The sequence below is a fragment of the Phyllostomus discolor genome, chromosome 8, assembly GCF_004126475.2.
Source record: "Phyllostomus discolor isolate MPI-MPIP mPhyDis1 chromosome 8, mPhyDis1.pri.v3, whole genome shotgun sequence".
NCBI classification, from domain to species: Eukaryota; Metazoa; Chordata; class Mammalia; order Chiroptera; family Phyllostomidae; genus Phyllostomus; species Phyllostomus discolor.
The window spans coordinates 51,658,700-51,670,689 of NC_040910.2; the positions used below are offsets into that span (position 1 = coordinate 51,658,700).

Sequence of the window (11,990 nt, forward strand, 5' to 3'; positions counted from 1 at the left end):
CTTTGCCTGAGTCTGTTTTCAAACAAAATAAGAGATTCTAAGAATCTGTTGGAGGAAGTGAACAGAGTGGCTTTGTCTGTGCATTCTTACTCTAAGTTGCTTGCCCCCAGGCCTGAGACTCTGAAGGTGCAGGTTCATATCCTTCTATGCCCTTTCCCTCCTGAGCACTCTTAGCTGAGTGCTTGCTGTGCATTGCTGTGGGGTGCTGGCTATAGGTAGGTTCTACCAAAAGAAGAAGTCAGACTCCTCTCAGCACCCTTCATGACACGGTGGTCCCAGGACTTGTTTCCCCTGCCCACACCTCTGCAATAAGTAGCAGCACTCTAGATTCCATTAAAGTTTTCTCAAAAGAGCAATTAATCATTCTCTTAGGGCGTTATCACTACCTTAAGTCAAATACTGCTGGAGAGGAACCCTTCGTAAGACAGAAGTCCGGTGTATTAAATAATGGCCTCTGACATTTGACATGAGCTCCCCCTTCAAAAGCTTTGAACCTGAGAGGCACACCTCTGTCTCCTGCACTAGCATCCCCAGGCTTGCCTGCTTGGCTTGGATATCAGTCCCCGCAGCCATGCTGGCCTTTTAATGTGTGGTCTGTGCTCTTGTTCTTCTCACCAGGTCATCACACTTGGTCCTTCTCCACCCCCGCCCATTGTCCACAGGGCAGGGTTTTTCCCTGGTTCAGCAGGGCAGGGTTGGGGGCATCTTAGAGGTCAGGGTAAGTCTGCAGCAGCGTCTGGTTATTAGGTGCTGATGTCACAGCTCCCCTTGCTGTGAGCCTGGTAGATCGCCTGGGGAACAGGTGGGCCATGATAAGAATGCATCCTCCTGCCTTACAGGTAACCTCAGGGGTTTTAGATGGATATGCCTGCCATTAGTGTCATCTTTGGTCATAGCTGGGGTTTTTCCTACATGGAGCCCCTTAAGCTCCCTAGCCAGCTGTGAGGGGATTCAACAGTCACCCCGTTGCCACCTCTGTAGCCAAGAGCTCACAGGAGCACTGTGGTGTGATCTGGGTTCCTCTTTGCAGAAGACTAGAGCAGAGGTTCCTTGCAGACAGGTTCGTAGAAACCCTGTTCAAGTCTAAGCCTGAGCTATGAGGAGCCCACTGCTTTTGTTCTCTGGTCTTGGATGCTTTCCTCTTATAAATAGCTAATCCCCTGCCAGTGGGTCTTCCTCATAATCCTCTCTTCTGTTTCTGTGGTTCAAAAATAACACTTCTGCTTTTTTAGGTTAAACCAAGGCCCAGTCTCCTTAGATGTTTGGTGTTTTTTGGTCTTCAGTTCTTTGACTATTCCCATAAAGCTGAGCAGGAGCATGTACCACTTTCACCTTCACCATTGCACCGTTTCGGGTCTGCAGGACCTGTGTCTGTCTGCTGATACACACATTGGATGTCGTCAGTAAAAGTGTGGAAGAAGGCCAAGGCAAGTCTGTTTTCTTGGCTGAGCCTCTGGAACAAATTTCTACCAACAAAATTAATGCAAATAACAGGAGTTAAAATCCCAAAGCGATGTTCTTATGTGGGTGCAAATGTAGTATTACTTCCGCATCCATGTGTGCATTTTGTTCAGGCTCCGCAAGGGGGAACTATAGGCTTGATCATTTCTTAATGACATGGTTAAGTGATAGATGTGGGCTCTAGAGTTAGGATTGAGCTTGAATTCAACTCCACCAGTCACTTTGGAGAAAATCACTTACCTTCCCTAAGCTCAGTTTTATTTACTTTCCACAAAAAGATAACAGCAGCTTTTTTAATAGGGTTGCTTTTAAATTAGAGTGGGCTTAAAGCATTTATTTGGTGCTAGACAGAAAAATGCCCCTATCAGGATGTGGTCTGCACAAGTAATAGGAAACTAGGCTGACAGGAACATCAGCTGCTTAACTACTCCATGTAACAAGAAGTCTTCAGGTAGGGAGTTGCAAAAAATTGGTTAGTAGCCAAATCCTCATCAAGGTTTTTTTGGATCTGCCCTGGCTGGTGTGGTTTGGTTGGTTGGAGCATCATTCCATGCACCAAAATGTTGCAGCTTCAATTCTCAGTCGGGGCACATACCTGGTTTGCATGTTTGATCCCCAGTTGGGGCGCATGTGGGGTGGGGTGGGGTGGGGGGCAGCCAATTGATGTTCCTCTCCCTCTCCCCGACCCCTTCCTTTCTCTCTAGAAGCAATGAGAAAAAAAGTCCTCAGGTGATGATTTTTAAAAATACTGATTTTCCTGGATCCATTTGTTCTGCCATCCTCAGTGTTATAAAGTGGCTGCTACGGCCCAGCATTATTTCTTCCAATGACAGTGCCCAAAGACACAGCAGGAAGCAAAGTAAAAGGCAGTAAAGGAGCTTTCTCATTGTGACCCTATCAGGGAGGAATAGTCTTCAGAAGCCCAAAGGGACTTGCCCCTGTGTCTCCCTGACGGAGCTGAGCCGCATACCCACCCTTAGGGCACTGGCAATGAAGGACGGTGGACCAGTGTTCTCCCCTGTCACTGGGCACCCTGCTGCCTGACATGGGGTCTTGTTCATCCGGAAGAAGCGGGAATGACGGACAGTCCATGAGCTGCTGTGATGTTCAAAAACTACTGTCATTGCAGTAACATCAAAGTGTGTCTAGATAGAATTTTTGGGAATGCTCAATTACCTTTTATTCTATAAAACAAGATTTAACATTTAGTGCACATTCTTTTAGACTCCAAAACTGTATACTATGAATGATAGTTTTATCATGCCTTATCTCATCCCAAAATAGAAATAGTGCTGCCAAGTTAAGGAGCACCTTGCACTTCAGATACTTGTGAGCGAGCTGAAAGGGGCCATGTCCTCTAATCCTCACAGACCTACCTACCCACGTGGTCCAATTGAACCACTTGACCTCAAATGTTCCCCCCGGGGCGGGGTAATCGTAGACATTTTTGGGAATGGCTCTTGCACTGCACCACACAGTGACAGCTCTGCTAGAGTGTACCCGTGGACTGTCCAGTTTCACCCAACAATCACCAGTCTTGGGACACTTTGGTTCTCCCATTTTTTTCACTATTTAATAAGTTATGTGATAAACACTCATTGTTAAATTGTTGCCAGTATCCTCAATTATTACCTTAGGATTCTTCATTAAAAATAGCTTTGCTGAATCAAACCCTGTGACATATTCACCTCCAGACCACTTGCCCCAGTTCACATGCCCATCGACAGTGTGGAAGAGTTGCTCTTGCACTTAGAAGGGTAGATGTATCATCACCATGTTGTTTTTGAACTGTAAATGCATTGAGTAAAAAGATGCTGGGTAGGAGGCCTGACCTGTACTCACCCCTCTGAAGAGATTACTGTTCTCTCTCTTCCCTCCGTCAGACCTCAGAGGGGCTGACGTGTGAAGAGCGTTCTGCACCCGCAGTTGGGGTGCATGCTTTCTAAAGCCAGTTGTGTTTCTCCCAAGCTCGCATTTCCCAGTTGTATTCGTGGTCATAATTGATAATTCAATGAAACATTGTATGAAATAGTAAGATATGAGGGCTGAAAGAAACTGTTTTTGATGAAAATGAGATAAATACCTACTTTAATTGAATATGTAAGTTGGTAAACTCTAAGTGCTAAAAGAAAGTTCTTATTTCTATGGAAACTAAGGTAAGTGCTTTGAAAAGACTTAATACAATGAGTTGCCCAAAACTACCATGGCATTAAGTTTAGGCGAGATAAATGGAAAGATGGGGAAATCGTAAACATCCAGGGCAACTCTGTCTTCACATTGCTTCTCATTCTTCTTTTGGATAACCCCAAACTGGTGATCCTTAGCAGTGCATCATGGGCGTGGGTAGTTTCTGTGGAGTGCTAATCCGTGGAGCCACACTCAGAGAAAAGGACTTGCCCTACACCAAAAGACCAGTGGATGCATGACCATTTATAAGCGATTGATTTTAAAAAATATTTAAAATAGATAGTTTTTCTTGTTAAAATTTTTTCTCCAAAATATCAGTTAAGATTAGATTCAGCTATAGGAAATAGAACCCCAAAGTAAGTGACTTTAACAGATAGCATTTCATTTTCTCTTGTGAAAACCTAAAGAGTCACAGTACGAGCTCGTATGGCAGCTCTGCTCCACCAAGCCCTAGGGGTCTCCGGCTCCCATCAGCTTAACCTGCCGTGGTGTCTAGGCTGTGGCCCAGATCCTCATGTTGCTGCTGGGGGTCCAGAGCTCCAGGCATTGTGTTCCACCCCAGACAGCCAGATGAGTGGAAGTTTCATATCCTCCACATAACCAGGGGTATCTCATACCTCCTTTCAGGAAGGTTCCTGGGAGCTGTCCCATACATTTATGATTACATGCCATGGTCCAGAGAGCAGGGACACAGTCAACCCTTATCTTTATCCTGAATGAGCAAGTACCCCCCTAAAAGTCAGGGCTCATTATCATGGGAGAAACGAAGGGCAGACACAGGGCCAGCCAGCAGCCCCCATCATATCTATTTAATTTGAAGAGTAACTGACCAGCCCTGGCTGGTGTGGCTCAGTGGATTGAGTGCCGGCCTGTAAACCAAAGGATTGCTGGTTCAATTCCAAGTCAGGGCACATGCCTGGGTTGCCAGCTAGGACCCCAGTGGTGAGTACATGAGAGGCAACCACTCATTGATGTTTCTCTCCCTCTCTCTCCACCTTCCCCTCTCTCTAAAAATAGATAAATCTTAAAACGAATAACTGAACAACCACTGGTCCCAACTGTGACAGAGAAGAGCTCCAATGTGCCTCATTTACATAAGCACACCCTCAACTGTAGGGTAGAGACACAAGCAGCTGTAACCACTTCCTGGCACTCACTGTCAGTGCCTTTGCCCTGCCTGTCTTACTCATCTGACAAAACCCCACTTTTGGGTAAGTCTGCATCTCTGCTGGCTCAGCATCTGCCCTGAGGGCTTCTACTTGGCTGGAGAAACACCCACAACCAAGGGGAGTGGTCTCACCAGTAGACTGATAATCTACTACATTTTCCTTGTCCATTTACTCCCATTACCCAGACAGCATTTACCCCCTCCCTCTTTTGGTTAAATCCAACATTCAGTGATTGTTACTTTGATTAAACTAATATGTTCATAGCCAAGCCCACATTTATATGATTACATTTCTCTTCTTATAAGATTTAGTTCCCAATCTGTTAAACATTTCCTCATTTAAAAAGTTTGTTTAGTTTTCTATGTAGTCAATGCAGATTTTCTCCAGGTATCCACCAGAGCTACCGAGTTCCTTTTAACCTGGTCCCTCTCAGTGAGGCAATCCCTCCAGTGCACGGCTCCCCTGGAGCCCTCAGACGGCCCTCGCCACACAAGGCTCTTGTGCTGGACTCCCCTTGACCCTGACTGGGAGAGTCCCTCTGAGTCTTTTGTGTTGAGTCTTTTACTTCCTAGTTCCCATTTCCTCTCCCCATTTTTTCACTTATTCCCTCTTTCCTCATTTTTCAGTATTTCCTAAGAAAGCATATTTGGCAAGTGAGTAGTTTAAAATGTCTTTATATGATCATACATGATTAATAGTTTGGCTGGGTATGGAATTCCTAGTCTAAAATCATTCTACCTCATTGCTTCTCAGCCTTTTGGCTAAGACCAAGTGTAGTATCTGTTCTTATCAGTTTAAAATCATTCTACCTCAGATGTTTGAAGTTTTTGTCCATTTTCTAGCTTCCAGTGTTACTGTTGAGAAAGTAATTGCTTTCATTTCTAATATTTTGTGATCTGTTTCTTCTTTTTGGAAGGTTTTAGTATCTTTTTATCCTGAGTGCTGTGCTTGGGAGGCTGCTAGGACAGGTCATTCATCTCAATCTCAAAGCAATTTCAGAATTGCAGGCAGAGAACAGAAATGTCACAGGTATCCCAGGGAAAGGGTTGGATAACTCCAGAGGAAATTGTAGCAGTGGCCACTTGAAAGGTGTACATAGGCCAATACCTGCTGGGTCAGGTCTGTTCTCTGAGCTGGTCCCTTCTGACCCTCCTTGGCTTCTAGTGAAGAGGTTTCACTGAGTTCCCAGGCACCTTGTGGGGGACTTACTTAACTTCTACTTTACAGTTTTATCCTAATTAACAGTCACATTTTTTTCAGAGAACCCTTTGTCAAAACCTGAGGGACTTTTTGGTGTTTTTCTTTTCCTCTTGTTGCCCGTGGTGGTGGCGGGTAAAGTGGACTTTGGTTCTTGAGTTTGGCAAAGAAAGAATTCAGGGCCAAGAACTCAAAAGAAAAAGTTTATTTAGAAAGTTTCAGAGGTAGAAGAAGTGAGCCAGCAGGGCTGCGTGGGCTCAGGAAACAAGTACAGAAGCAAAAGAAGGACCCTTGGAGCTTAGGAGAGGGAAAGGCAAAGGAAATGCCGCTGGGGGGGAAGGAGAGGGGGAAGTGAGAGACACAGGCATGCTCCCCAGAGGGAGACTGGCAGGGAGCACCTCCTGACACCTTTTCCTAAGTTCCCAGTCCCCCAGCACCTCTCCCCTCTCACTGTCACCTGATGATCCTGCTTCCCATGCGTTAAGAGAACAGGAGCAATGGAGAGAACATCATGTTCCCCCTGCCGCATCTTGCTGTCTGTTTGCATCACTGTCTGTTTGCATCACAGCCTTTCTCCTGTCACTGAGGGTAAAGTGTGGTCCTCTGAGACCAGGCCCTTCACTGGGCACTGGATTCTGACCCCTCTTGCCTACTCAAGGATATTGCTCAACAGCCCCCTACACAAGTGTTAGCACATGTGTGTGAGCACACACAGGCACACTCCAGTTTCCCTCCACTAGATCAGCCTCACAGGATACAAGGAGGCTCTTATGGATCCATCTTGAACACAACCAATTTCTTGGAGACAACCAATTGTCTCCAAGCCTGATGTCCAACCGCCTACTCTCCCGTCCCCTCCTGGATGTCTATTAAGCAACTCAACCCTAATTACCAATTTGGGGAAATACAGGGCCCAAAATAACCCATGTGAGTCCAGTCAGCAAAATCCTGCCTGTGTCAACAGGACAAGTGACTTGGTTTCTTCCAGGAACAAATTGTAAGGGGAAAAAGGGGGAAGAATGAAGGAGAAGCCATAGGTTATAAGACATTTAAGAGCTAATGGCATTCAGTGGCAGTGTAGGGACATTGTTTAGATGCTGATTCTGAGAACTGCAGGAAACTCAGCTTGGAGACTGCATCCAAAGCCCTGCATTGAGTCTATGCCAAGCTATAATGCAGCTTCTGGCAGCTTAAGGCCACATCCCTGGGACAACCCAGTCTCTTCTGAGTTTCTGTTTGAAAATATCAGAACTGTCAAAGAAGTTGCTGTTCATGCCAGCTAACACCTGACATAGACTCCTGCTCTTTCTTTCTTAGAACATTGATTGATTGATTGATTTAGAAGTACACCCTGGCTGGTGGATTGAGTGTGGGCTGCGAGCTGAAAGGTCACTGGTTGATTCCCAGTCAGGGTACATGCCTGGGTTGTGGGCCAGGACCCCAGTTGGGGGCGCCCCAGAGGCAACCGACAGATGTTTCTCTCACATATCGATGTTTCTCTCCCTCTCCTTCTCCCTCCCTTCTCCTCTCTCTAAAAAAGAAAAGAAAAGAAAAGAAAAGTGCTTATACTTGTGGATCCATGAGTCTGGATAGCCTTCTGGTCCAATTGAGTTGATCACTCAACACTTGGCTCTTTAAGAACCAACTGTATGGGAAAACATATTTGCCAATGATACCTCAGACAAGGGTTTAATCTCCAAAATATATAAAGAACTTACAAGACTGCACTCTAAGAAGACAAGGAATCCAATTAAAAAGTGGGCAAAGGACTTGAACAGACACTTCTCCAAGGAGGACATACGGAAAATCCAAAGACACATGAAACAATGTTCAATATCACTAGCTATCAGAGAGATGCAAATTAAAACCACAATGAGATACCACTTCACACCAGACAGAATGGCCATCATAAACAAAGCAACAAACAACAAGTGTTGGAGAGGTTGTGGAGAAAAGGGGACCCTAGTGCACTGCTGTTGGGACTGCAGACTGGTACAACCACTGTGGAAAGCAGTATGGAACTTCCTCAGAAAACTAAAAATGGAGCTGCCTTTTGACCCAGCAATTCCACTGCTGGGACTCTATCCTAAGAATACTAAAACACCAATTCAAAAGAACCTATGCACCCCAATGTTCATAGCAGCACAATTTACAATAGCCAAGTGCTGGAAGCAACCTAGATGCCCATCAGTAAATGAATGGATCAAAAAACTATGGTACACTTACACAATGGAATTCTATGCAGCAGAAAGAAAGAAGGAGCTCCTACCCTTTGCAACAGCGTGGATGGAGCTGGAAAACATTATGCTTAGCAAAACAAGCCAGTCAGTGAAAGACAAATACCATATGATCTCACCTTTAACAGGAACCTAAATAACAAAACAAAGAAACAAGCAAAATATAACCAAAGACACTGAAATAGAGGACAGGCTGACGGTGACCGGAGGGGAGAGAAGAGGGAATTTAAGGGGACAGTGGGAAGGGTTCACAGGAACAAACTTAAAGGACACATGGTCATAAACTAAGGGGAGGGTGGTAATGGGAGGGAAGTGGGGAGGGTGGGAGGGGGGACTGGATTGGGAGTAAAAAGGAGAAAACTGTATTTGAACAATGATTAAAATAAAAAAAAGATGGTAAACATCATTAATCATCAAAGAAATGCAAATTAAAGCCATAATGAGATTTAAAAAAAAACACTTGGCTCTTTAAAGGAAAAGAAGGTTTATTTCTTAGTATAGTGCACAGAAGTGGATCCTATGCTCCCCTCCCAGCCTAGTGCAGGATGCTTGCACAGTTGGGCATTCCCCTTCTTAGGTTGGCAGTAGCTAGTGACAGATGTGATGCTGACAGCTGCTCTTGGCCTGTGTCAGCAGCCCATGTTCTGATGGAGGGTAGGGACTGAAGTAAGGTTGGGACTCAGAGGTGTCATCTGAAGAAATGGGGATAGGATGCCAACTCTAGTAAGCCCTCTGTGTGGCCAGCTTCTGACTCAGCTCTTCCGAAGCATTTCCTCTATTCCCTTCACTGGATTGGTCACTGGTCTGCCTCCCCAGTAGCAGCAGCAGGGGCTGGGCTTCCTTCTACTTGGCTCATTTACATGTAAGACCCAGTCAGTCAGAAAAAAAAAATGCAGTCTTCATCGTTATTGACCCACAATCTTGTCTTGTGTATTTTTCAGTGCTGAGTGGAAATACAGAATAATTCTAGGTTTCTAAGCAGAAAAGGTGAATACAGGAAAATGAGGGTTTGTGGACTGGTTGGGAAGCTGGAGGAGTAAGCCATAGGTTGTCCTCCAGAAATCAGAATGCCAGGGAACTGGCCCACTGGAGGAGCTGCATCCCTACCTGCATCAGGAGGCTGGGGGGGGGGGGTCAGAACAGAGATAGTAAGTTCCAGAACACTCTGAATAGCTGCAGTCCAGGGGCCTGGAAGTCCCCACAGGCTCAGCTGCCTCTGCAAAACCACAGAACTAAAGGTCAGACCCTGGTATATCTAAACAATAGACCCCACACAGAATGTGTGCCTACTGTGTACTAGTCACGGTGCTAACTCAGCATACCTCAGTGAAAAAACAAAACCGTCTCCATCCTGGTGGAGCTAAAGTCTAGTAAGGGAGACAGACAATAAGCATAAGTAAGTTACATAGTACTTAGGAGATGACACGTGCTTGGGTTTTTCTTTAAGGGTAAGGAGAGTCTGTGCGTGGTAGTGGGGCATGTCTCTGAGTAGGGTTGGCCTTGTTGAGAACAAGTTTCCCATCATTTGAGAAATGGAACCAGCAGAATCACACGGGAGTGGGGACAGCTAGAATCAAGACTGGCAAAGAGACTGTCAGAAACAGGAGCAATGATGGGAGAACAATAGAGGAAGGTTTGGGGTTGGCGTCCAGGTATGAAGGGCTCTGAATCCATTGTAGGACGTTGGCTATCCTAATGATATGGTTAGTTGTAATGAGTGTTAATTAAATTTTAAAGGCACACTTAGCTGCTGTGTTGAGGCAGGGGTAGAACAGAGGCACCAATTAGGAGGCTGCCACAGTCACCCAGGCAACAGATGGCAGTGGTGTGAACCAGTGTGGTAATAGTGGAGGTGCTGAGAATGCTAGATACTTATTTCAAAAGAAGAGCCAGCTTGATCTGGGGGCAGGGGGTAGAGAGAGACAAGAATCAAGCTGACACCACAGCTTTGGCAGCAGAAAACAGTCTAAGTGGTAGAGAGAGCTCCGGCACATTCACCTTTAAAATCTCATAGGGTGGAACCAAGGTCACAAGCAGAACCCTAGCACAAGAGACTCTGGGAAATGTAGTATTTCCTTCCTAGGCCCCATAATCCAGGCTGGCTCTTAATAAAGAGGCAGGAAAAGACTATGGATCAACCATATTCCCTACGGTTGGCTAAAATACAAAGAAAAGTTTTTATATTGCATTGTGTGCCCACCACCCAAATTCAAAATTTGAATGTAAAGCTTTCTGTGACTATGTATGCTGCCAAAACAAAGTTCTCTGTAATTCATTTCCTCAGAACAGCATATCCCACATGAAGACACACTCAGTGCCTAACACTAACTATATACTCAGTGCAACTCTAAAAACTTTCCCCAGGACAGGACAACCATAGACATTGTGGGGAATGGCTCTTGCACTGTACCACACAGCAGTGACAGCCCTGCTAGAGTCCGTCTGCGGACGCTCCAATTCACCCAACAATCATCCATGTCAGGACATTTTGGTTCTCTCATTTTTTTTCACTAATTAAATAAGTTATATGATAAACACTTTTATTGTTAAGTTATTGCCAGTATCCTCATTTATTACCTTAGGATTCTTCATTAAAAATGGTTTTGCTCATTCTGGCTGGTGTGGCTCAGTGGATGGAGCACCAGCCCGTGACTCAAAAGGTTGCTGGTTCAATTCCCAGTTGGGCACATGTTTGGGTTGCGGGCCAGGTCCCCAGTTGGGGGTGTGCAAGAGGCAACTTATCGATGTATCTCTCACATATTTCTCTTCCTCTTTTTCTCACTCCCCTCCCCTCTCTCTACAAGTAAATAAATAAAATCTTTTTTTTTAAAAAAAGGCTTTGCTGAATCAAACCCTGTGACATCTTCACCTCCAGACCACTTGCCCCAGTTCACATGCCCATCGACAGTGTGGAAGAGTTGCTCTTGTACCTAGAAGGGTAGATGTATCATCACCATGTTGTTTTTAAACTATAAATGCATTGAATAAAAAGATGCTGAATAGGTAAGATTAATTAGTTAAGATTAGGTTCAGCTATGGGAAGTAGAGCCCCAAAATAACAGTGACTTTGATAGATAGAATTTTGTTTTTCTCTTGTAAAAACCTAAGGAGGCACAGTGTGGGTAGTTTGTCAGCTCTGACTTACTTTAAGAATAACTGAACAACCACTGGTCCCAACTGTGACAGAGAAGAGCTCCAATGTGCCTCATTTACATAAGCACACCCTCAACTGTAGGGTAGAGACACAAGCAGCTGTAACCACTTCCTGGCACTCACTGTCAGTGCCTTTGCCCTGCCTGTCTTACTCATCTGACAAAACCCCACTTTTGAGTAAGTCTGCATCTCTGCTGGCTCAGCATCTGCCCTGAGGGCTTCTACTTGGCTGGAGAAACACCCACAACCAAGGGGAGTGGTCTCACCAGTAGACTGATAATCTACTACATTTTCCTTGTCCATTTACTCCCCACTCCCCAGGGAGCACCTCCTGACACCTTTTCCTAAGTTCCCAGTCCCCCAGCACCTCTCCCCTCTCACTGTCACCTGATGACCCTGCTTCCCGTGCGTTAAGAGAACAGGAGCAATGGAGAGAACATCATGTTCCCCCTGCCGCATCTTGCTGTCTGTTTGCATCACTGTCTGTTTGCATCACAGCCTTTCTCCTGTCACTGAGGGTAAAGTGTGGTCCTCTGAGACCAGGCCCTTCACTGGGCACTGGATTCTGACCCCTCTTGCCTACTCA

The 11,990-nt window shown here is 45.4% G+C and overlaps 1 pseudogene; it reads left to right on the forward strand.

Annotated features, from left to right (window-relative positions):
* Nucleotides 1-5,558: 5,558 nt before the first annotated feature.
* Nucleotides 5,559-5,664, forward strand: LOC114504462 (annotated as a pseudogene).
* The last annotated feature ends 6,326 nt before the right edge of the window (nt 5,665-11,990 follow it).